Source organism: Lepidochelys olivacea, assembly GCF_965140295.1.
Source record: "Lepidochelys olivacea isolate rLepOli2 genome assembly, chromosome: 5".
Lineage (NCBI taxonomy): Eukaryota > Metazoa > Chordata > Testudines > Cheloniidae > Lepidochelys > Lepidochelys olivacea.
Window position 1 is genome coordinate 66,748,876 of NC_140415.1, and position 27,027 is coordinate 66,775,902.

General features: G+C 38.8%; 1 long non-coding RNA gene across 1 annotated transcript in view; it reads left to right on the forward strand.

Annotated features, from left to right (window-relative positions):
- Positions 1-27,027, forward strand: part of LOC311521300 — a 141,996-nt gene that overhangs the window by 102,775 nt on the left and 12,194 nt on the right. The window lies entirely within an intron of this gene.

The following is a 27,027-nucleotide window of genomic DNA, read 5'->3' on the forward strand; positions in this document are numbered from 1 at the left end:
TTTCTTTTAAAGATACAACTTCCACTGACTTCAACAGCAAGCATATTTGTACTGAAACTTAGATGCTTTCACAGAAAACTGCCTTCCAATAACTTCATGTATCCAGAGTAATTAAAGGTACAGTCCTACTGTAGACCAATGTAGAAATGTCCCATTGGCTTCAATGAAAGGTTTCCCTGAGTAATGGAAATGCTTGTTGAAGAAGCAGAGAAATGGAGCATTGCTGCTGGCATCACTGGTTTGAAATAGAGGAGAATGCAGAAACGCAGAAAGTGACAAGAATGGATAACTAGTTTGGGTTAGTGATATAAGCTTGAAAGTATGGACAAAACGCCAGAACTTGATGCAGTGGAAGGGGGTACCAGTGTAATACCTCAAAGAGGAGGGAACATGGTAATATCAGTGTGCAAGAAAGATTATTTTAGGCTGGGAGCCTTTGTCTATCTAACTACCAGTATGGTTTCTGTAAAGGGAGATAATGTCTTACTAATCTATTAGAGTTCTTTGAGCGGGGGCAACAAACATGTGGACAAGGGGGATCCAGTGGACATAGTGTACTTAGATTTCCAGAAAGCCTTTGACAAAGTCCCTCACCAAAGGCTCTTATGTAAATTAAGTTGTTATGGGATAAGAGGAAAGATCCTTTCATGAATTGAGAACGGGTTAAAAGACAGGGAACAAAGGGTAGGAATAAATGGTACATTTTCAGAATGGAGAGGGTTAACTAGTGGTGTTCCCCAAGGGTCAGCCCTAGGACCAATCCTATTCAACTTATTCATAAATGATCTGTAGAAAGGGGTAAACAGTGAGGTGGCAAAGTTTGCAGATGATACTAAACTGCTCAAGATAGTTAAGACCAAAGCAGACTGTGAAGAACTTCAAAAAGATCTCACAAAACGAAGTGATTGGGCAACAAAATGGCAAATGAAATTTAATGTGGATAAATGTAAAGTAATGCACATTGGAAAAAATAACCCCAACTATACATACAATATGATGGGGGTTAATTTAGCTACAGCTAATCAGGAGAAAGATCTTCGAGTCATCCTGGATAGTTCTCTGAAGACATTCATGCAGTGTGCAGCGGCAGTCAAAAAAGCAAACGGGATGTTAGGAATCATTAAAAAAGGGATCGAGAATAAGGCGGAGAACACCTTATTGCCCTTATATAAGTCCCTGGTACACCCACATCTTCAATACTATGTACAGATGTGGTCCCCTCATCTCAAAAAAGATATACTGGCATTAGAAAAGGTTCAGAAAAAGGCAACTAAAATGATTAAGGGTTTGGAACGGGTTCCCTATGAGGAGAGATTAAAGAGGCTAGGACTTTTCAGCTTGGAAAAGAGGAGACTAAAGGGGGATATGATAAAGGTATATAAAATTATGAGTGGTGTGGAGAAAGTGAATAAGGAAAAGTTATTTACTTGTTCCCATAGTATAAGAACTAGGGGCCACCAAATGAAATTAATGGGCAGCAAGTTTAAAACAAATAAAAGGAAGTTCTTCTTCACTCAGCGCACAGTGAACCTGTGGAACTCCTTGCCTGAGGAGGTTGTGAAGGCTAGGACTATAACAGGGTTTAAAAGAGAACTGGATAAATTCACGGAAGTTAAATCCATTAATGGCTATTAGCCAGAATGGGTAAGGAATGGTGTCCCTAGCCTCTGTTTGTCAGAGGGTGGAGATGGATGACAGGAGAGAGATCACTTGATCATTACCTGTTAGGTTCACTCCTTCTGGGGCATCTGGCACTGGCCACTGTCAGTAGACAGGATACTGGGATGGATGGACCTTTGGTCTGATCCAGTATGGCCAGTCTTATGTCCTTGTGTTCTATGTTCTTATGGGCCAGGCCTTGCAAATATTGGCCCCAGACCTGGAGGAGTGAAAAAGTAAGATTTATGCCATCTTTAAGCCTTAGGAATCATGAATCATACTTCCATTACCTTCAGCACACCTTCATAGATGAAGCCTTACAATTATTATACATTGGAAAAGCAAACAAAAGTAACTATGTCTCTCTGAAAAGCTAATAATGTTGTGACTTCTGAAGGAACAGAACACAGCAACAGACAAGCACAAAAGAAGGTGTTTTTTCCCATTTAGCCAGAAAACTACATGATATTCCAAAAAAGATGTTTATCCTATTTGAAGCAGCAAAGCAATAAAAACCACTACAACCCAATGAGACAACTGTAAGTGTCACAAGATAAATGAAAGCAGTCTCAGCTTGTATGCTGGTATACAAGATTACACATCCCAAAATTGCAGTAAATTGGCACTAATTTGGCAGTCTAAGCTTTGATACGCTCCTAGTCTAAGGGTCAGGAGAATAGAAACATAAGGGGGGATATTCATACCAAGTTTGAATGAAATGTATTTACAGCACAGTGGGAGAAATGTTTTATACTATTTTTGATGTCTTTTGGTTTTCTATAAGGTACCTGGTTCAGAATGGAAGAAATAAAATAAATATTATTAAACTTTAGCAGCTTTTCTTTAATGTGATAAGCTTTACAGTTGCAGTTCTATCTTAATGAAAAATAGCAATGGCCAGATCTTCCCAAGTCTGTTTTATGTCTTATTGGGGCAATAAAAGATAATATTCCTAAAAAAATCACCATGATATGAATGTCAGGCAACTATTTTTCTTATAAGGCTTAGACTTTATAAATAATAACTAATACTGTGTTAGGACAGCAGAGGATTTTCTCAAACTCCTCTGGGTGCCAGGAAGATTGCTGGCTGTTACGTTGCATTTATGAAAAGGTATTACTTTCCTGATAAAACAGATGGATTTTAACTTGACATTTTGACATCCCCAGAAAATACATACTATCCTTTCAAAAATTCTTCTAGAGTACATAGGGAAACTACAATTAAGAGAAATGCAAGACAGCAAGACTTCATTCTGTTTTTCTTATTTGGGTGTTTGTTTGAATTTGTCAGAGATAGATTTCCAAGAATTTGAACTGTGACAAACATGATTTGATACAAGTCGAACAACCTAGACAATCATAGTTTGTCACAAAGCTATGTCACAAAGTCTTCCTGTTACTATGGATGAAATAAGAACCAAGCTGAACTCCCATGCTGTCCTCACACCAAAGCTTTCAAGGTTTGGACAATTTCTCTTCTTTTATAGAACAATGATCTTTAAAAATCTACCTTTCTTAGTTTAAGCTGTTTAACAGGAGAAATACTGTTTTCATAGTATAACGCCGACAGGCACCGGTCGTCGGCAGGCAGGATCGAACCTGGGACCTTTGGAGCTTAGTGCATGAGCTAAAAGCCATATGGCTCCTAGCTAAGGCTGTAGAGCAGACTTATTTTAGCTCTCTCGCTAAGTGGTTTCAGTGCCACTACATAGGACAGAACACCACATCCAGGAGATGTGTGGGTTACTATAGCAATTCCTATCCTGGCTGTAGCCAGGAATTCACAAGAAAGTCCATTCTCAAGAGAGGATTGGACAGGTTTTCTTGAACTATTGTGATTTACCTGTACCTGATGCTAATGAAAATATGAAATTATTATTATAATAATATGTTTCCAATAGTTCCTACAAAACAGTACTTGACATACAAACACAACTGAAAGTATGGACCTCTTCCTGAAGAGCTCACAAACTCTGAAAAGATGAGACAAGCTGACAGGGGGAAGATGGGTAGGGGAAGATGTGCGACATAGAAATAGATTGACCTGCTGTGAAACACATCCTGATAATAATGAGGATGTAATAATATATGGCTAGATGTTCAAAAGGTCTCAGGGACAGAGTTCCAAGGGCTCAACATCCACAATCAGAGCCTCATTTCAACAAAGCCCATCATCAATTTAATAAGGCATGTAAGGCTCAGCACCAGCAATTTCTATTCTGTATAGGTTTTTATTCTACCCATAATGCTATATTGTATATGGCAAGATTTTCAAAAGAACTCAGCACCCAAGGTTTCTTTTCAAATCCAGACACTTATTTGGGTGTTTAAATGGGAGTTGACTGATTCTGAAAATCTGGGCTGAGTTATGTGTACTGTACCTTCTGAAAATACTGGCCATATAGACAACCTTTAGCCAACAATCTGGCCATATTCGGCCAGTTAGTTGTGGGTCAGTCTGGTTAATGGGAAACCTGGATTTCTTTGTTTCCTCCCCATAATACCCCTGTCAAGTGGAACAAAGTAAGTTACAGTAAGAGATTCCGTAAACTAGCAGTGTGTTTATGGAGACATCTCATTTGAGGCTGCTGTGAGAATAAATTAGATTATGTAAATTTTTTCTAGCTGAAAAGTGATAGAGAGTTAATGGTGATTATTCTTTAAGCAATTTTTGCCAATATCAATTTCCAAGTTTATTCTTGTAGAAGCTCTTTTAATATTATGCTTCAGAATGACATAAATTAGTTAAAAATATTTGCATTCTGAAGTGTTTCTTTCTGCTTTTCTGTATTTATTTACTTCTAAAACATCAAATATGCTACAAAGATACTTTGGTGAATGATGATTTATTTAACTACAGTCATTGATACTGAAGACAAAATTTGATTCATCTTTTGCTTGAACTTTGCAAAAAAGTAAATTAGAAAGCTACAGGGAAGCTTTTCAAAGGATTTTTATAATCAATTAAAAACCCTTGTTTTGAAAGAAAATCTCATTTAGCTACCATATGAGTGACATTTCCTCTTTTTCTCCATATTTTCCATCGCTTGCTCTTAATGGTCTTCTATTTTCATCCCCTGCAGCTTCAGTGATCATATTGGTTCAATGGTCCTCACCTCTGCATAAAGCTGTTTAATCAGCAAGACAAAAATTAGTCATCCTTGACTTTTCCTTGATCTTTGTCCTATTTGTTGAACCCAGTTTCGGCCCTTCTTTCCTTGCAAACACTGCAGATAATTCAGAAAATTACTAGCACTGTCAGTGCAGCCATCTCAACATTTAGAGGGCAAATCTGAAAAGTTGATTTCAGAGGCTTAGTTATCATCCAAATTATGCAAATGTCTTAGGCCTAAATGCATAAAGGACCAACTCCTCAATCCTGAGAGGAAATGCAATCAAACCTCAGTTATCTGAACCCCAGTTAAGTCAATTTTCCACGGGAGGAATATGTCCCATGAAGTTTGATTCTAGGCCCAACCCTGTGGAGGACAAGAGTTTAGGAACTTCACATGACTGGAGCTTGTGGACAACTCATTCCTGTAGCACTTCTAATTTGAAACCTTGATTAGCAAAGGTTTCGGAGCAATCCAAACTCAAATAAGTTAGCCTGTTTTTGGATACTTCCGGCTCACATTTGCAATCCAAGATGGTTCAGATAGTTTAGCTGAGGTCCAAAAAATACATCTGGATAGATAAAGATCATTTATTGATCTTAAAAATCCAAATAAATAAGGAAATCTGAATTCCATGTGCTTTTCCCAGCTGAACCCCTAAATGTTTTGAGTTTCTTCCATCACTAATTACACTACATGTGAGACCATCCAATTCCAGCCAATTGAGTCTATTGCAGAAAATGATAGAAAATCCAGTGAATGAATTGCATGCTTTTTAAATAAATGACCTTTCCCCCTTTTTCTTGGTTTATAATTTAAGAAGGAAAATGGAATTCTCTGAGTTCACAAAGATTGCTCAAATACGGATAGTGAGAATAGCTCAAAATGCAGGGTATTTAGTAGACTGCTCTTAGTATGAAAAAATAAAATAAAATGCAGGAACATCTTCTCCTCCCTCCAAGAAAAGCTCTGGCAGCTGCCAGGCTGTTTGTAGCTACAAAATCAAATATCTGAAAGGTAAGGGTAACTATCTGTGCCTGGACTATGCTCCTTCGGGGCTGAATATACCACATTTATCTGAGAGCAAAAGGGTATGATAGGAGAAATAGATATATTTTCACTTTCCTCTGTTTTCATTGTTCTCATTCATCCTCTGTCAAATCTGATTGATGAGACCATATTTAGGCAAGCATGCAGACATTTTAAAGTACTTACTGTATGTTCCAAACATCCACATTTGGGTAATCAGCCTTCCTGCAAGCAGTAATTATGGTACTCTGTACATGGGTATCCATGGCTATTGGCTATTTAGATTCCAACCCATTCCTTACTTCATTTCTGAACACTGAAACTCACCTCTTCACTGGAATAATTCATTTCAGAAAGGTAGCTGCTCGCGTGATTATTTTTTTAGTCCTAAGTTATTTATTAATGATTTTTTTTAAAAAAGGAAACTATATTCCTAAGTGCATCCAAAGAAGTTCCTGTAGAAATTACAGGTCTAAGTTACTCTATTGTTCCTTGAAAACATTAGTGCATCTAGTTCAATACTGATCGAAAATATATGCGTGAAACACTGCAAGAGAATACTTAATAGTTCTCTTGAGAGACTGTACTCAGTGAAAGATGGTGGGGCATACATTTTTGCATTGATTTTAATACACATATATAACACAGATACCAACTTTGCTACTTAAACATGTAAAGAATAAGACTATAGAAAAGTGCAATTCATTGTTAAGTACTTGTTAAAGTGGGCTAAATTACCTTCAAGTAACTGGCTGTCAGTAATGCGGTGTGATTTAATGTTCTTCCTCCAGAACCATTCTTTTCTATGTGACAGAAATTTCCAAGGAAGGTCAATGATATCCCTAAGAGATTATGACAGCTGAAATATGGATTCAAACAGCTCTGGCTTTTTACACTACCACAGAAAATGAAATAGCTTTTGATTTATAACCATTTTATTCTAATATACATTTCTCCATTATAGTTCATCTTAAATTAGGCAAGCCAGGTGTATACACTCCACATTACTTCTTGACTCATCCTCTGTCAAATGGTGGTGCTAGCACATAGAAAATATCAGCTGCATGGAAGAAGTAGAAGGACCTGGGATAGTAATTGCTAATTCAGTAAAGTGGTGTCCACAAAAGAAGGGATGTGATTGAGGAGAGTGCCTTTCTGATTATAGCTGGAAGCTTGGATCCTCTTCTTTTTGAGATCTGCTTCATTTAGAGTTTAGGTCTTGTTTACACTGGAATTTTGGACCTGTAATTCACAAGATACGCAGCTAGATTCTGTTGTGTACATAGGGCCTGATGGTTAGATGACTGCATGGTAAAAATTCTTGTGGCTTCCACTGATGCTACCAGCAGTGTAGATACAACCTGTGCTTGTTTTCAATAATTGGCCTCTGCTATTGAGAAGATATTGTTTTGTTATTTAACTTCTTTAGGCTGGGGGCCACAGAGACTTCTCAGGCACATGTACATGGGTTTTTCCTTCCCATCCCTGGCCAGAATCTAAAGATTCTTTTAGATGCAACCCTTGTGTATTTCTTCTGTTTATAATTTTAGGACCATCATTCCTTTGTTTTTAATTCTCTCTGCCCTGTCTCATCCTATTTTTGTTTTCTTACCTCTGGCAAATATTGTAGACCAGGCTTGATAACTCCCTTTTGGACCACTGTCCTTCCAGTGCACTATATATATCAGCTGTTTGAGGCTGCTGATTGACATCCTTGGCATGGTATGTTCTACTCCTATGACAAGACTTGACTGTATCAGCTTGAGAGTGAGGGATTCTCAATATCACTCCCAGTCTTAACTCTCCCAGATGGCAACCCAGTGCTTGGCTGTTATGCCATCAGGCTATTCTATGACCAAGGATGAGCAAAACAGCTGGGTAAAACAGGATGCCACCCTAAACACATTTTCACACATTTTTCTCAACAATACCGTTTTTGTGCTAGGCTGTGGGGAAAATTATAGAATTTTATAGCCATATTTGTATTTATATAACAAAATATTTTATTTTGTTTCAGAGATAGTCCTGTAGGGCTAAAATTTAGGCTGGGATTTTCAAGAGCCTAGGGACTTTAGGGACCCCAGGGGTCATCCTGCTCCACTGACGTCAAGGGGAGCTTTACCTTTGACTTCAATTCAACGGTGACAGGATCAAAGTCCCTAAATTCCATTGAAATTCAGTGGGAGTTGAGTGCTTAACTCCCTTAGGTGCATTTGAAAATCCCCACCTGTCTGTAGTTTATTCCAGAAAAGATATGTACATGCAAAAGGGTCTCTGTGATTATGCATGCAACTGCTGCAGCTGAGTATGAAATTAGGTAAGTGCACACACCTGAGATTCTTCAAGCAGTTTAAACAGTATTAGCCTCATTTTAGAGATGAGGAAAGTAAGACATAGAGAAGTCGAGTGGCAACATCAGGTTTATATAAGAATCAGTGGCAAAACAAGGACAAGAACACAAGTCGTCTTGCCCTGTGTTTAGTGCTATAGGCAGTCACCACAGAATCATTGAACTGCAGGTCTGGAAGGGACCCTGAGAGGTCATCTAGTCCAGCCTCCTGAAAGGTGTTTGCCTAATCTGTTCTTAAAAACCTCCAGGGATGGGGATTCCACAACATCCGTCAGAAGCTTATTCTAGAGCTTAACTCCCCTCACAGTTAAAATGTTTTTCCTATTGTATAACCTAAATCTTCCTTGATGCAGATTAGCTCCATTACTTCTTGTCCTCCTTCAGTGGACATGAAGAACAATTGATCATTGTCTTCTTTATAACAGGTCTTCATGGATTTGAAGGCTGTTTTAACCTCCCCCCCACCATCTTCTTTTTGTAATACTAGACATGCCCAGGTTTTTTTTAGCCTTTCTTCATAAATCATGTTTTCTAAACCTTTTATTATTTCTGTTGTTCTTCTCTGGATTCTCCAATCCACATCTTGTGGTGTCCAGAACTGGACACAATAGTCTAGCTGAGGCATCAGTGCCAAGTAGAGTGGGACAGTTACCATGGTCTCTCTCTTCAGTGATGACCTTTTCAACATTGACATGGCCCAATAGAGATTAACAAGAACAGTTGTTTACAGACCCATACAAAACATTTTTGCACCTGAAATGAAACAATTACTTTTTGGCTTTGGGTTTTTTTGGGGGGGGAAGGACAAGGACCTGATCCTCAGCTGGCATGAATTGATTTGCCCTATTGACTTCCATGTTAGTATGCCAATGTATATTAGCTGAGGATCTGGTGCTTGTTTTTCTTGGTGACTTGTCAAAAACTAATGGCAATTTTTGAAATTGGAAATTGCTTTTTAACTTTGAAAAAATGGGACACTTTATATTTAGAAAATGGCCATAGAGGAAAATTATGATTGAATTTGTGAAATGAAGACAAATACCTGATGTTTGACAGCACATATTAAATCACTTGTAGTAAGAATGTTCACAAAAATATTCTAGTGTTCCTGAAAAAAGATCAGTAAGCAAAATCCACAGCTTTCTCTTATTTCCAGGTTTACAGCATTCAGTCATCTGTTAATACTGAGACTCTGATCCTTAAATGAGCCTTATCCTGGCCTCCAATATAACAAATCAAATTAATTGTGCCTGAAATTAGCCTTTTTTAAATCAGTCTAACTACCGGATTTGTGGATGTAGATTTGTGTGGGCACAGATGAGTTCAGTTGTGGGCACAAGTAACTGCATTTCCATTTTTTCAGCTGCATTTAGATGTTCCTGCAACATGGGAGGCCCTAAGATTTAGTCTTACAAATTCCCCAGATATGATAAAAAAATTCTTAGTGGTCAGTAGGTGTGGAGACAAGCCACTAATGTACGGGCAAAGAAGCCAGTAAGCAGTTTATTTATGGCAAGATGGGGTAGCCTGTGTGACCATATGCAGCTATTAGCAATATTTTCTACCTGAACTATGGCAATTAGCTCATTCCATAACTGGGTTGGTTTACAAACTCCTATCAATTAACGGACACATTTTTTGTATCTTTGTAATCTTAAAAAAACCTTTTCTTTTACTACATTGACCTTTACAAATGAACAATTTAGAACAAACACCAAAAGATATTGATCATGAAACTATCTCCTCATTTATTTTAGCTGAATCCAAAGAAGATTTTTAAATTTGATTATTAATTATTAATTATTATTATTATTTGCAACCTGATATATGGATCTTAACATTTGTGTGATTTTTATGCAGGAGCTGTCAGTGTGCATTAGAGACTCAGTAAATCTTTACAGAGAATAGACATTGAAAGATATTCTTCTGATTATCCATTTCCCTCTGGAGCCCAGACAAGCACTACATATGACATATAACATCTTAACTGAAACAGCGGAGATTAGCTAATTCTATTTGCTGGATTCCAGTCCTTTATTTTATAGTTTCTTTTCATCAGTATTAAAAAGAGATGTTAATAGTTAGATCCAAAAATGACTAGCAGTAATAGAGGGCAAAATGTTGTCCTGTTAATTGGAGTGGGTGCAGAAGGTCTGTGTTGTAGCTGAAACTCTTCAGAAGAATACATGCTGTAGCTCCAGGGGTGCATACACCAAAATTGTAATTCTGCCATTCTTGGAGAGGGGGTGCAATCTTCCTTGTTCTATATTCCACCAGCTCTGCTGACCAGGGGCAGGAGGGTTTGTCTCACTTTCCCTGGAATTTGTCATATGGTTCCCCTTCAGAAACGTCTCTAACTTGGTTCTCCCATTACTCTCTCCCTACTTCCCAGACTACCTCTTTCTGCTGGCTAGAGCAGTTTCCTCTAGTTACCTATGCTAAAACTGTAGGCTAACACTGTAGGCAGTTCAGTGTCTTCCCATGCTAACTGTCCATATAGGCTCCTACTCATGGGAGGAGCCAGCCTTTTCTCCTCTTCTTGCTTGTGTCAATGTCTGAGGATAGGATATCCTTGAGCATGGGGGATTCTTGGTCCCCCAAGTCCCCTCTTGTGACTCCTACATGCCACTGTAATGGAATCTTGGACACAGGATCACAAACTTTCTGGTCAAACCCCTGGTTCCATCATCCCACGTCTGTGTGTATGCAAGGATGGGGTCCTGGAACTGGGAATGCCTGGGACCCCTCACTGCCCTTCTGAGTACACAAGAAATGGTGTGTAGCATTAGATTTTTTTTATTCCCCACTACTTCCTTCTCCTCACTGCTGCCCATATGTTGGGATCAGATCTGAGATCTTTTCAGTTTTCAGTTAGGTCCCCTCTCCAGATTCTTAGAAGGTACTTACCTCTACTCTGTCACTGGCTGGGGCTCTCTAGGGCAGGGTTTCACAAACTTTTGAAAGCTGAGCTTTCTTTCAGGAAAAGGAAACCAATCATGTTTCCCTACAGCCTATGACATGCTGTTAATGGTCTATGAAACTTAACATATACATCTTCTGTGTATCCCTGGTTAGTCCTTCATGTCCCTCTCCCCCATGTTGGGAAACACTGGCATAAATCTTCATAATCATACTTTCTTCCTTTAAGGAGCAGTTAAATAGTGACATCTAAAGTATCACAGTTGATATCTGAGTTACCACCCCTAGAAATCAATGGGGGCAATTAATGTCCCAGAGTTATTGTTTCAGGCTTTCTTCAAATTCAGGCAGATGTCTGTGCACTGTTACACTCACTTCATGATTGGAAGTTTTCTTTCACAACCTTAGCGCCTAAAAACCTATGTTTTGTTTTAAATAAACAAAACCTGAGGCTGAGAATAATTGACAATTTATCCAGGACCCCCACAAGTAGTTACTAATGTTTCTCTCCCCCGGGACTGATGCACCCCACACTTTAGGAAACAGTGCCCTAGGAAATTAGAACTAGAGAAGCCATTATTGCCAGTATTGACAAAAGCGCTGGTAGGTTATAACAGCTCTACCAAATCAATTCAACCCCTGCCTGGCTGTATGCTCTTCTTCCCTGATTTGAACTGTCAAAACCTCTTCCAGCATTTTTAGCTCTGGGAAGTCATAAAAACCTGATTCATATATCCTTAATCCTTCTCTTTGCTGGACAAAATGAAATGGGCTTACTCTGAAATCACAAATTGTTAATCGTGTTTCGTGTAGTTGTTAACAGTGAGTCACTGTTTACAATTGGATTATCCCCTGGTGTAAGCACCACATCTCAGGTGTTATGAGAATCTAAGGTCTTGTGATCAGCTGTCACTGAGTTTTATGGTGCTGTACACTGTCTTAATGTAAAACAATCATTTGTATAGTACCCTAACACATGGATACCTCATGATACATGGCAGTAAAACTAGCATCATCTTATGAAATTATATATGTCATGAAGTAAATTAAAAAGAAAACTTTTGACTCTGTCAAACAGATGACATAGCTGCCAGTACTAGTGCATCATTGCTTTTACTTTACAATATGTCTTATTTTTAACTGAGATAAAATACTGGCAAGCAATCTGGCTCTCAGTCAGTGAGTTGCTAAGTGAATGAGGAGTGAGCCAGACCCATTAAAAAAAGAATAATCCAGAACCTTTGCCCAAATAAAGAAACCCCACACCTTTTTAGAAGTTTGAAAAAATTCTGTTCATGGGTTTTATTTAAAAAAAAATATTCCCCAGCTCTGTGCTTTGTTGAAGTCATTAGGGCTGTGCAAGTATTACTGAAATCAGAAAATGAAGACGCTGGGTTCACAAGAATGTAACTGAGGGCATAGTAATAATTTTTAAAATAATAGCACTTAAAAGACAAGGGAGTTGCACATACGTAACTGAGGGCAGAATGTGGCCTTTTACCTGGTGATGATGCATGGGTCAGAAAGGTTTGACTTTCAGGTCCTAGATTAAATATGGAAGTCTAGAGTTAGAAAAAACATCTGTTTTACTTCAAAAGTGAACAAGTGTGATAGGTACTAAACCTGGAGGCTCATGGGGACATTTTCACCAAATCACTTACCAGGGTAGAACTACAGATTAAATGCTATGCCAGCTCAGAAGGAGCCCAGGAAGAAATTGACCATTACCAGTAGCAGACTTCTGCCCTCCTGCCATGCTGGCTCACTTCCTTCCCTCCCAACCCACTTGCATCAGGGAAAGACTGAGTGGTTATCTAGGGAGGCCATGATGAGAACAAGGATGGTGTTGGGGCGGGATCTTATTCCCCCTTCTAAGTTAACTGCAGACATTTTTTGCCATATCGCTTTCTGAAAAAGAATGGTTAGCAAAAATGTGGGGGGTTTTCATTTTTGCTGAACTTCAAAATGGCTAAAAGGATCTGTGCTTAAACCTATAGCAAAAAATCGTCAAAGAGGCAAGGGTGAAATCCTGTCCCTGTTGTATTCAGTGTGGCCAGGATTTCACTCCAAATAAGCAATATTTCTTCTCAGAAATGAATACTTTAAAATCCTGAAGCTGTGGAAAATAGGAATAATTAATTAAACTGTTTTGCCAACTTAACTATAATGGGTAGATACTCCAAGCAGAGGGCTAACTAGATGTTACAATTTGAAAGAATGGGATAAAAAAACGTAACTTTAAATGTCTCACAGCAAACTGTTTAAAATTTAATGTAAGATATTTTAATAAATACTGTAAAACTAATCCAAATATGAGGATACATCCTTCCAAATCAGTGAGTCTTGGCAAGTCTATGTTATTAGAACTATAATGCCTTTTGTTCTTTATATTGTCACATTCCTAAGAACTCTCCTTAGTGTGAGGAATTCAGCAGCCATTGGGTCTCAGAGTAGCTGCAGTCTCTAGTGCAAACAGAAATACAAAAAACCCAAGAAACTGAACAGTAGGAAATTCAAAACTAATAAGAGGAAATAGTTTCCCACAGAATGTGTAATAAAGCTGCAGAACTCATTGCTACAAGAAGTTACTGAGGGCCAGAACTTAACAGAATAAAAAAGGGTTTGAATACGGATATCAAAAGTATCCAGAGTTATCATAATTAATGACAAACATTTTGGAAGGGATATTAAACCTTAGACTGAAGCCAATTTCTAATTGTCAGAGATCAGGATTAGTCCTATGTGTATGCATTTGAAGTGTGAAGATTGCTCCACATTTGCCTACTGCTGGGTTTTTGCTCCATCCTCTGAGGTATCCGCTACTGGTCACTATTGGACATAGGATACTGGACCTGATGGGCCTCTGGTCTGATTCAGTACAGCAATACCAATGTTCCTGTAACATTCCACTGTCATGGAGACTTTACTTTTGTTATTTCTTCTTGCTGTTTTCCTTAATTTAAAAATAAGTCACTTTAGTCTGAAAGTATGTTTTGCTCTGTGTATTGAAACAGAAATTCACTTTCATTTAAAATAATAATAACCATGCTAATTTATGCACTGCTATGGTTTCTCTCTTCTAGATAACCTGCAGATCTGATAGTTATCTCAAATGCCCTGTAGAATTCATTAGCGTAAGTAAAAGTAGAGGTGAAAAGTTACCATGAAACACTAAATCATGTATGTGTTTTCATTTAAGAAAATGAGCTAACACCTCACAAATTGCAAGATGAGTGAAAGCATGGGAGAGAGCTAGATGTGTGACTTATGGTCTCTGAGATTTGAGGATACCTAAAAAGATCTGAACAGGTGTTACTAGGCTGGGATGTTTGGAATCAGAACTGCCAGTGTCTACAGCACTATGGACAAAAAATACTTTGAGGATGATTTTTGCCTTTCAGACCTTCAGAAGACTTCCAGAAATGAGAGAAAACAGATTCTCTTAGAAACACATGTTAATCAAGAGAAAAAAAAAAAACAAAAAACCAAACACAGGCCAATTTCAAGGCTTGGTCATGGTCAAAATGACAGATTTTATGGGTTAATGTATATTAAAAGAAAAACCATGTTAAAATTGCAATTATGTGGATTGCTTAAACAAATGACTGTCAAAGATTATACATGTCTTCTGAAGGATACAAATGAATACTGATTAACAACTCATTACTCTGTATCATTAATTCTTTTACAACATTGCAATTGCAAGTAGAGTGAAATTTCTTCTTGCCTAGCTGTACTGAACCCCACCCGCCATGAATATAAAAATGGGACCAGATCCTCAGGTGGTATAAACTGGTGTAGATCCAGTTACTTCAATTGACCTATGCTGATTTACACCATCTAAAGATATTACCTGGAATGTTTACATTTTGAATTAAAATTTCATTAAATTTCACACACTTGTTACAAACAAAATAAATAAATGCTAAATGAGTATTTCCTTTGTACGTAACTATTCAGCTGTTTATTGTCTGGGATGAAAGTACTTGATCACATTAAGAGACATACCTTTTAGCATCATTTGAATTGGAGAATAATTGTACTTGCTTTGAAATACAAGAAAGGTCATTGCTAAGGTAGCTTGCTTCATCAACATAATTTTACATCTATTCAGGGCATTTTGTGTAATTTACATTTTTATGCTTAACAAATCTTTGGATGAGTTCATAGTATGTGAAATGATTTTATGTAAAAATTCAGGCTTTACCTGACTTTCTTAGTAACAATTCAAAAAATAACAATGTAATTTTTTTCCATTTGTAGAGGAGCTTTTGTCCTGGAGGATCTCAAAGTGTTTTATTTTCTTGGTAATGGCCCATATGTCACAGTGAAGAGGATAGAAGGTAGGGGTGTATTTAAAGACAGGGTGGGGCTGTGGAAAGGGAAAGGTTGTTATACTGTATTATCCCTGCCCACCAGATAGCTGCTGTATCCCATCCACAAAGATCTGTGTATCTAGACAATGGGAATGTGGACAGTAGGTAAGAGTAGCCAGGGAATCAGTCACACTAAGCAGCACATTGCCCTACTAAAACTGCTTATGTTCCATAGTAAGATTTATGGAAAATTAATGCTGCTTAAAGCAACTCTAACTCCTGTGTGTGCATCTGGACCCCTCTTGAGGCAAAGAATGCAGCCATTAGCTAGCCAATAATTGTACTTCCATGCTGCCAGAGGGGAGCACAGGGGGAGAGTCCTTTGTGTATCTGGCCTGGAACTATGAGGCTAGACTCTTGCTATTCCCTTGGTCCTTATTCCTATAGACTTTTTTCTAGCTCCAATCCCAGGCTGGTCCACCATCTTTCTCAGTCCTGCGGGCAAAGCTAATGAGAAAGAATGCCACTAAACAGGGCTGTTAGACAGCTGCATAGTTGTAACCAAGGACTGAAAGGTTGAAGTTCCTGATTCTGAAACTCTGGACAGATGTCAAAACAACCAATATCTTTTGTTAAAGACCCCTAAAAGCTTGTCATAGCCTGATGTTTGAGGCTGTTTTAAACTCTGGCTGTGGTCTGAAGACATTTTCATCATACTGTTCCTTGTCTAAGGAAATTAATATCATTGATGATCTCTCTGTGCATACTGAACTGGAAAAGATAATGGCAGAGCATTTTTTCTGGGTAAGGCAAATGCCTCTGTGGTGTATTATATCCTACTTCTAGTGCATTAGTGCCCATCTTCCCAAGCAAAGTTTTCACGGTTGTCTTTCTGTAAAATGGAGGTGACAATAGAGCTATTAGAGACACCTCTTCCCTCTATAAACTGGTGTTCTTTTAGACAGCACAGAGTGCAGCTTACTGTCCTGTTTAGAAATGTCTGCTCTGTTCAAAAGGAGTTATTTCCGTTCTGTACATTGGGACTTTCTGCTCAGGTGATGAGTATGCTTGTGCCTTCTCATTTCTTATGTCTGATCCTGAACTTTTCATGGTCCTTTAGTGACTTTTTTTCTGTGGTGCTCTTTCCCCCCATTCATATGCAGCTGTCCTTACGCTCTTTCCAGGTCAGCTGAGAACGTGAGACAGAATGAGCATGCGTATGAGTGTGTGCATGCATGAACACACACCCTGTATATGAAAATGCGTCTGTTCTGTAGAGAGCTCTTGGTCCAGCAGGAAGCAGGGAGCTGAGAGTTAAAATAACCAGTAATGGTTGGGGGATCTCAAAAGATGGAAATTTTCAGTCCAAGTACCTGCCTAAACTTTATCTGAACTAGTCTAACTTCAGATTAATCCTTCTCTTACTTATAGTAGTTTTATACCAGTACAATATCAGTGACCTCCTTTGAGTTTCTTCTGATTTATGCTGATCATAATCAGGCCCACAGAGTGGAAAACTGGGCTGGAAATCTTGCAAGAACAGTTGTTCTCTTTAATTTATATCCTCTCTCAGCTCAGGGCAGAAAGGCTGCAAGAAGTAGGTATTTTAGCACTTCCATTTCTGATCCTGCATGGAGTCCGGAAGCTCAGAGCTACATGAAAATGAAAAACAATTCTTAAAAAGCAAAGTGAAATTTTTGAGATTGAAAAAATAAATTGGTGGGTGAATTTTTGCTTTATTTGTGCACCCCAATCCTTTGCACCTCCCTGATCCTAAATTCAGATTTCTCACACTGCATTTTGTTACCTCATGCTCAATCCCCACAGGAGGCTCCAATTTCAATTTATTTTTCCTTTTTAAATAGACAGCAACCAACCTATGTATGTGTGTTTCACCCACGACCTAGCTATTTTCATATTCGCAAAAGGTGCAGTATTTTATTTCACGTAGCTTAAAACACTACTATTCTATTGTTTTTCCTCCTCTTTTGGCTCTGCTTGAGAACTCTCAATTTGATTCACTTTCTCTTGATCAGATCAAGAATTGCCAGAGCAATTATCAGTTAGTCTCTGGATCATTTTATTACTCTTTCTGGCTGTGCCTTAGTGAGGAGGAAAAAGAAAAGCATGAAGAGAAATTAAACATCCTGCTCTACTGCAGAGATGAACAACATTGATATGGTCCCAGTGTGGCAGTTCTGGCACCAGAGAAACCAAACAAAGAGCAACATGGGACAAACAAGAAAAAAAATGGGAGTGATGAAGAAAGTTCCCATAAATTCAAATTTCCGTGAAATAAACTCCCTGTGGTGAACAGCTGGCAGACCATTCACTGTTGTTATTTTCTTTCATTAAAAATCCTGAGGAGAGAGAAGTTTACACATTTAGGGGACTGACTCTAAGCCCTTGTATTTATTTATTTATTTGTTTAAAAATCAGATTTGGAATGAGAGTCTTCAGCACCCTGAGTAAGCTGCAGCAGGGTAACAGTAGTTCAATGTACTTTTTTTCATCATTCCTAGCCAGTGCAATCAAATACAGGAAAAGCAGCCTGTTGTCATTTCTCTAGTCCTCAGTACTCTTGCTTCTGTTTGATGTAAATCATTTGAAAGACTGTCTTTATCTGCTAGCAGAAAAGGAGCTGAGAGCTTCTTCCTACTCTGTAGCCTCCTATTTGGTTGTATTTTGCTTGGCTGTATTATTTTCAACAGCAACTCAAACATCTTTACATGGCGTTATTTCAGTGATCCGTCAAAAGCGTATGTACTCTTGAATTCACCATTTGCTTTATTTCCAGAGCTGCTGTAAGCTTCAGTCTAAATCATTTCACTGTAATGTCTTTCTCCCCTCCCACCCCCATTCCTTTGTGAGATGTAATGTACATTTTCTGAAGTAAACATTTCAAATTCTATCATCAAAGCTCTATTCTCCCATATTAGTCCAGGAGACACATGGTAGTTCCATTGTTAAGATGATTATCTGGGAAATACAGAATTGCTCCTGGGTGAAACCAATGGACGGGGAATTTTACACAGTGTAGTTGCACAAGTCTTCGTAGCCCATCCTGGAGACATTAAAGGCTGAAATGGTAATCCTTGGAAGTAAATCCAGCCCTCTCTTTTGTGTTAAGAGCTTCCTGGCAGCAGAACCACTGGAGTTCAGCCTCCTAAGGGGCTTTATGTTGGCAGAGGGGGGCCTATAGGGTGTACACCCCACTCAGCATGGGGTCCCTCTCTGTGCAAGCAACCTGCATTGTGGATTGCAGGTGGCAGATGGGACAGGTCAGGTCTGGAAGAACCACTGTTATGTGGATTTTCCCTTCTTGTCCTCAAGGAGGACTGGGTCCCATAACGACCTGCAGAGGTTACTACCACAATAGTCTGCAATCATCTCCTCTGTGGAGTGGCTCCAGTGCTGCTCTGTGACGTAGGGAGTGGGGGATGATTTCTTCCCCTTCCTTGTGCCTCTGCCTGTTGCCTGGCCCAGCTACTCAGGCTAAGTTCTAGACTTTGGATTTGACCCTTTTACCCTCCTCATCCTGTGCGTATTGAACTAGTTACTTATTTTAACAATTGGGACAGCACTGTCCCCTGATTCCACTCAGTATGACCTTTGTATGGCCTACAGGACTCCCAAAAGACTCTCACTTGACTAGAATAATTGGAGAAACCCCAAACCTGCCAAATTTCTTTGCTGATATTCATAACCCCTTTTAATTGCTTATTGATGAACGTTAACTTTGGGACTATTCATCAGCATGACATCATCAAATCCAGTTGTTAGGACATGAGCCTGGAATACAGGAGGTCTGAGCCCCATTTCCTGCTTTGCCACAGATATCATGTGTTACTTTGGGCAAGTCACTTAGTCTCTTTGTGCCTCAGTCCCCCCATTTGAAAAATGAACTCAGGTCACATTTTTCAAGCTGTTCTCTTCAAATATAGTTTAAAAACCCTGAGATTCTGATGTAATCACTTGACCCTAGGAGCTGAGCCTTTAAGAAAACACAAAATATCAGGAGAATTGTAATAGAATTGTGAGAGCAACACAGATAGTGTGGCAACAGAGATATTTTGTCCTACTTTCATGTTCACATATGTATTTACCCCACAAAATTTGTGGTGAACTGTTGGTGAAAATCCAAGTAATTGTGACTCAATATAGCTATTGCAGTTGCAAATCTGCTGGTAATAAGTAGTGTAACTTGCACCTACAGTTAATTAAATGACATGGACACAAAATTCAGCTGCAAGCAGGGAGGGCAGGCCTCATGTTTCTTGTCTGGAATAGTGTGTGCAATTCTGGTCTCCCATATTTAGGAACGATGAATTCAGCCTGGAACAAGTGCAGAGGAGAGCTACTAGGATGATCCAAGGAACGGAAAACCTACCTTATAAGAGGAGACCTTAAAGAGCTTGGGTTGTTTAGCCTGACCAAAAGAAGGCTAATGAGAGATATGATTGTGCTCTATAAATACATCAGATAGATAAATACCCAGGAGGGAGAGGAGTTATTTAAGTGACAGTGTTGACACAAGAACAAATGGACATAAACTGGCCATCAACAAGTTTAGGCTTGAAATTAGACAAAGGTTTCTAACCATTAGAGGAGTGAAGTTCTGGCTTCAAGACTGAGCTTGGTAAGTTAATGGAGGAGATGGTATGATGAGACTGCCTACAATGGCATGTAGCCCATCTGCGAGTGCTGGGAGCAAATATCCTCAATGGCCGATGATGGGACACTAGATGGGGATGGCTCTGAGTTACTACAGACAATTCTTTTCCAGGTGTCTGGCTGGTCGGTCTTTCTGAAATGCTCAAAGTGCAACTGATCACCATATTTGGGATTGGGAAGGAATTTTCTCCTGAATCAGATTGGCATAGAACCTGTTGGGTTTTTTAGCCTTCCTTTGCAGCATGTGGCACACATCACTTGCAGGTTTAAACTAGTGTCAATGATGGATTCTCTGTAACTTTAAATCATGATTTGAGGACTTTAGTAATTCAGCCAGAGGTTATGGGTCTGTTACAGGAGTGGGTGGGTGAGGTTCTGTGGCCTGCAATGTGCAGGTCAGACTAGATGATCATGATGGTCCCTTCTGGATTTACAGATCTGAGCCTAAGAGATTTATGAAAATCCTAGCTTGAAGTGACTGGCCCAAGCAACCATAGCAAATCTGTAGCAAAGCTGGGGAAAAGACCCACACCTCATGACTCCCAGTTTTGTACTTTAATCACAAACTCATCCTTTGTCACTTCATACAGTGAAAGACTAAAGGGGAATGAGAGGAAAAGAAAGGTGTGAACTAAAGACAGTAACAAGCTCCGAGTATGTGAAGAAAAGTCAAAATAGGTTCAGAAGCCACAAGTAATTTCTATCCAAAAAATATGCAGTCTTCTGATACAATCAGGTTCTTTCATTCTCTGTCACAGATTCTTTTTACTCCATAAGATTCTTGACAGTCTCTCTTCTCTACTTTCAGAGTAGCAGCCATGTTAGTCTGTATTCGCAAAAAGAAAAGGAGGACTTGTGGCACCTTAGAGACTAACCAATTTATTTGAGCATAAGCTTTCGTGAGCTACATCCGATGAAGTGAGCTGTAGCTCACGAAAGCTTATGCTCAAATAAATTTGTTTTTTTCTCTTCTCTACTGCACACTCATCACCTCTCTATTTTAATCTCCTTTCAAGCTGTTTATATTATCATCCTTTTATTTTAAAACTTGCTTCTTAACCTTTTGATCTACGAATTGGTGTTTTACCTTCTGATCCCTTTTGTCCTTTCTTTTCTGTGCCACCTGACTCTATTTTCTCCTAACACACATCTTTTTACACTCTCATTCTCACCCCTCCTTTCATCTTTCAATTTATATTGTCTCCCTGGTTCCTTTTTTCTTAGGCTGACCTTGATTTTTTTTTTTGGCATAGCCTGAAAATGCCCTCATGACCAGAAATGTCTCCTCTAATCTCATTTGCCATTTCTAGTGTATTTTTTATTAACCTCTTTTTTCTTTTTCTTTTGTAGCTGATGCACTTACACAATGCCAGCTTTATTTCAGGATTTTAACTCAGTCAACTCCAAGTGGCATGTGTTACTCAGGAAAAAAAAATCAAACAGAATTAGAATTATAGGAAATCAAGTGCACTTTCTGAATGAGGAACTTCAGTAATTGAATTGTTACATGGCCACTAGGTGAAGGGAAAGGAATACAAAATGGCTAAAATAAAACTAAGTGGAGTTAGGGAGTTTGTTAAATTGGATTTGAATACTTAGCTAGTGATTGAGACCTGGATCCTGTGGGAAGGTGTCCCATGGCAGTGTCTGAAACAAGTAATGTCATGTTTTAATGCTAACTCTTAACACATGAGAATTGCCAGCTGGGATAATATATTAAGTAGCATCCCTGTGAGCACTGTTCCGGATGACCATCTGCAGCAGAAGATAAATACATTGCACATGTATTGTGTTTTAAGTTTGAATTCTCTTTCAACACTACTTTAAAAAATGAAGATAAGGGAACATGTCTTATAGGGCCATATGCTCCCCTCCTGCAGAAAACAGCAGGAGGGAGCAGAGATGCTGCAAAGACACACAAGAAAAAGTTAGAAGATATGCAATATGATAGTCACATAACCCTTCCACAAAGATGTTCAACAGGGAATGTGGAGATGCACAGCAGAGACCATAGCTACAATACTTGAAGATACACAGATCACAGCACAAATGAGTGGGGCTGCTGCAGGACGATTGCACAGTTTTTGCTTTGTTTTTTTTTTTTAAAGAGAAAGTTATCCACAGCCCTTCTTGGGACACTGTTGCTCAGACCAACACACATGGATGGCTTCCGTATGACTCTAGAGATGGCAGAAAGTTGAAAGGGACCATGGTGTGGACAGTTTATTACAGTTCATACAGCAATACCTTGCAATCAGCTTTATGCTGAAGCACCATGCACGTCTATAGGGCTTTCTAAATAACCAGAGATGGCTGAAAGATTGTGGGGGGGGGGGGAAGAAACTAATCTTTTTTTATTATTTTTCTCCTTTTTTCAACTGAATTTGAAATAATGACAACATTTGTTGCAGACAAATCACAATTTGGAAAACTTTGACCAGTTTTATAAATAATAATAATTTCTGGGTTTAGCATATAATGTATCTGCATTTACCCCTAATTCCTATCACATGATTTCCACCCTCACTCCATATCATCTCGCTTTGTGAATCCTGTGGTTGGTTTGCTCTTTTACATTACTTTGCTTTTGTGTAAGTTCAGAGGGGAGCATAGCTCTCAGGCTGTTTTCAGTTGCACAGTAAATCTGCAGCCTTTGTGCAGCATGGCCCCTATTCTGCGACCTGCTGCACCAGGACAGACCTTTTCACCCACATAATGGGGATTCGTACAAAGGTAGGTTTTCATGGCGCCAGACGTGAGATCTGTCCCATACAACAGAGGGGAACATACGACCCATAGTTTTTTTTTTAGGATTGCAAGACTGTTAGTCACAGATGACAATATTTATTTAGTTACATCAATATTTTTTTATTGGATCCACCAATAGTTGTATTTTAAAAATAAAACTATCAAAAAGAACCCATTCCCCTTCCTTGCCCAAACAAAAAGGTCAGTTGAAACTCATTCTAAAGATGTCATTGAATCAAATAACAATGGGGAAAAATAGAAACCCCACGGGAATTATGTCCTTAAATGACGGGAAATATTCAGAGTGTTAGAGCAACAGTACACACCACACATCATATCAGTTCCAGCTACAGAGGTAATTCCTATAGAATCCCAATGGGACCAACAAATAATTTATAACACAGAAGCTTTCAAGATGAAAGATCATTTCTTCATTTATTTTAAATCGTTAAACACTTCACAGCACTTGGAGAACATTCACTTCCCCTTATAGCCATGAATACCTACCCTTAGAGTCTCCAAAATGGTTAGGGCACTTGCTTGGACTGAGTCCTGCATTTTGTTAGTTGCTCCAGGTACTTTAAACATCTCTTGGGGTACAGACTCCAAGGGTAACACAGCAAGGGTGCCTCTGACTTTCTGATTTTTCAGAGTAAGGGGCACATTTGCAAAACAGGTACCCACATGTTGCTTTCAATGTTCAATTGCAGGATCAAGAACAGCCTAGCGACATGATGGTAGACTAATATACAGGAGATCCGGGTTCAGTTCCTGGCTTGGGCATACATTTTCTATGTGCCCTGAGGCAACTCACATTATCTATATCTGTGTTTCAGGTATAGAGGATAACACTGTTGTGAGATAAAATCCATTAATGATTGTGATGTGCTCATTGGGATGAGGGCCTTGTAAATACCTAGGAAGGTGGATGCTTCTGGGTTTTAGGTATTTTTGTGTTCAAAATATGGTTGCATGAGCAAAATGAATAATTTCACATAGAGAGGGTATTGTTTGCATGCACAACTATCTTTTTGCCCTCTCATGCTCATTTTTGGGTGTGTGTAACACAGGTACCTGTTTTTCAAAATGTGTATCCTAAATGTGCAAAGCTGAAATGTGCAGAGCTAAGGAGAGACAGTGGCTTTTTCTTTTTTATTATCCTACACAGCAAATGAGACATTTCTCAATACCTTATTTTCCTACTAATAGCAGAATATTAAGGTGTTTCTGACATTCTTTGAATGGTACAGTAGGTTGCTAAGACTGGCATGCTAGGATGGTTCCATCTGGTCAATATAATGAGCAGAGTTAAATGAAGAAAAATGAGGGGAGATGTTATTCACTAAGAAATGCAACATGGGGAACCAGAAGTCTCAGCACTAGTTTTCTACTTCCAGAGTTGGGTCCTAATCCTATATGTGAAAAGTGAAAATGAATTTGATGGTATGACTCTAGTTATTAGTGCATCCATATTAAAATGCCATGCATTAATCAGAGATGTACAAAAGCACTGGGTGTGGCAAGTCCAGACTGAGGTGCATTAGCAAGGCTGTTGTGGGGAAGTTTGCAAAGACTGTGCCCATTTTAGGCCCTAGTTACTGCTGTTAGCCTTCATTTCCTTGATCATGAACCTATATGGAACTATGAATCTAGCTCTCAACCAGAATTTTGAGGTATCATTAAAATAAGAAAATGATAAGGCAGAAAATATCATATTGCCCATATATAAATCCATATTATGCACATCTTGAATACTGCAGCATGCAGATCTGGTCGCCCCATCTCAAAAAAGACATATTGGAATTGGAAAAGGTACAGAAAAGGGCAACAAAAATAATTAGGGGTATGGAACAGCTTCCATATGAGGAGAGACTGGGACTTGTCAGCTTGGAAAAGAGACGACTAAAGGGGGATAAGATAGAGGTCTATAAAATCATGACTGGTATGGAGAAAGTAAATAAGGAAGTGTTATTTACTCCTTCTCATACCACAAGCACTAGGAATCACCAAATGAAATTAGTAGGCAGCAAGTTTAAAACAAACAAAAGGAAGTATTTCAGTCAACCTGTGGAACTCTTTGCCAGAGGATATTGTGAAAGGCAAGACTATAGCAGGGTTCAAAAAAGAACTAGATAAGTTCATGGAGGATAGGTTCATCAATGGCTAGAAGCCAGGATTGGCAGGGATGGTGTCCCTAGCCTCTGTTTGCCAGAAGCTGGGACTGGTGAGAGGGAATGGATCACTTGATGATTACCCTTTCATTCCCTTTTGGGCACCTGGCATTGGCCAATGTCAGAAGACAGGATACTGGGCTAGATGGACCATTGTTTCTGGCCCAGTATGGCTGTTCTTATAATATACTTGAGGTCCTTTGCCGATTTTGGAAACATGACATTTTCGAATGTTGAAAAGAGCAGTAGTTCTCAGTTTGAGCCATGAGGTAGGGTAGATGATTAACAAGGAATCTGGTTCATGTCACACATTTATTATATTCTTACACTGTCTCTTGACTTAAATTTCTTGGTGTTTGGTACTTGGTCTGAGCAAAATGAGCCAATGCTAGTCATGCCACAAGTGTAGAAATTAATTGATTATGATCAAGACTTATTGGCATAGTGAAGACAGAATCCTAAATCATTCTGAACTGATTTAGAATAAATGCCATCACAGCGTGATCCCATTCCTGACAAGCCTACCAGCTCATTGTGACAGCTGAAAGGAGGAAAATTTCGTGAGAAAGTAGAAAGCAACCCTTCTTTTTCCAATTCCTTCTTTCCAAAACAAACAGGAAAACAAAACAAAACAAAAGTATAGTCAAGACAAAATGTAGAGTGTATTGAAAACTTATTCAGGTAGATTTAGATTTTGCTCTAGGCTCAGAGCTATGGGATATAAATTCATGCTTAACAGGACCCAGACAACAGATATTCGGAGAATTGCTGTGAGACAACACAATGAAAATGTTTGTCAGAATTGGGCTATTTTGCAAAGATTAATGTATGTTGTAAGTCAGTTTTAAGAAAAAGAGCTGGCATTTCATAGGCTTAACAAATCAGATGACTCCCTGAATTGAGCAATTATGTAGAAACCTTACAATGAGCGAGTTTAGTCCTTTACTCAAGCAGCATTTGGAAACCTCTACTGTTTTTTCTGGAATGTCGAACCTCATCGAAGCAGTAAGTAATGTCCAACTTAATGCCATTGCCAATGAAATTGAGGAGGCACTGTTTGCTGCTATTTTACCTGATGAAACCTCAGATATTGCCAATAAATCTCAGCTTTCTACTGTACTGTGTTACATGACCAAGAAAGGTGATGTTGCAGAATGCTTGTTGGTTTTACTGATAGCAACAAATGAACTGCAGCTGGCCTTTGCCAGCATGTTAAAATGGTTTCAGCACTGCATACCACTTCATATTTTTGTAGGATCTCTTTTTTTTTTGTTTAGCATGGTTCGGGAATTGCATTTGACAATCTGACATGCTCATGAAGGATAAACTGACAATATTAACTTAAGCCTTAGGCAGACAGACGTGATGTAAGTTTCTAATACAGATCTACAAAGGTGAAAAGCTAATGAATTAAAACTGACGACAGTGTGTCTCCTCCTATTATGACTCTTTTTAACGGCAGAGAGTTATGTTGATCCCTGCTTTAAGTCAAGTGGTGCATAAGGAAAATGACTTGGTAAAGTAAGCGACAACTGTTAAAATGATTCTATATAAAAAAAATCCTCTACTATATATTATTGTGAAGTGCCTTGGGACATTGTATTACATGAAAAGTGCTGTGCTAATTGAAATTGCTATCTTCTCTCTTAATGGATTTTAAGAGTCTCTCTTTCCCCAAGTGATAGAAGAGGAGGAGGAAAAGGAGGAAAAGAAGGCATAGCCTCCCACCTATTGCAGTTAAAAAGTAGCTACATAGCACCATTCCCTGGGAAATAGGATGAGAAGACTAAACTCTAAAGAAATTGTAGGCCCCAAAACATACACGTGATCTAAATTGCTTAAGTACTTTTGATTGGCAGGGGTCAAAAGAGTGAATAGTTGCTGAGTATTGGTCTTGTGGAATTATAGACTGTATGGTAGATGGCACTGAAAGCCTGAACAAGAAAGTATGACATGCTAAGCATTGGAGAGGAAATGTGAGTAATCAAAAAGGCATCCAGGAGTATCATAAACTACAATAGGTTGCTACCAAAAAACAATCAAATG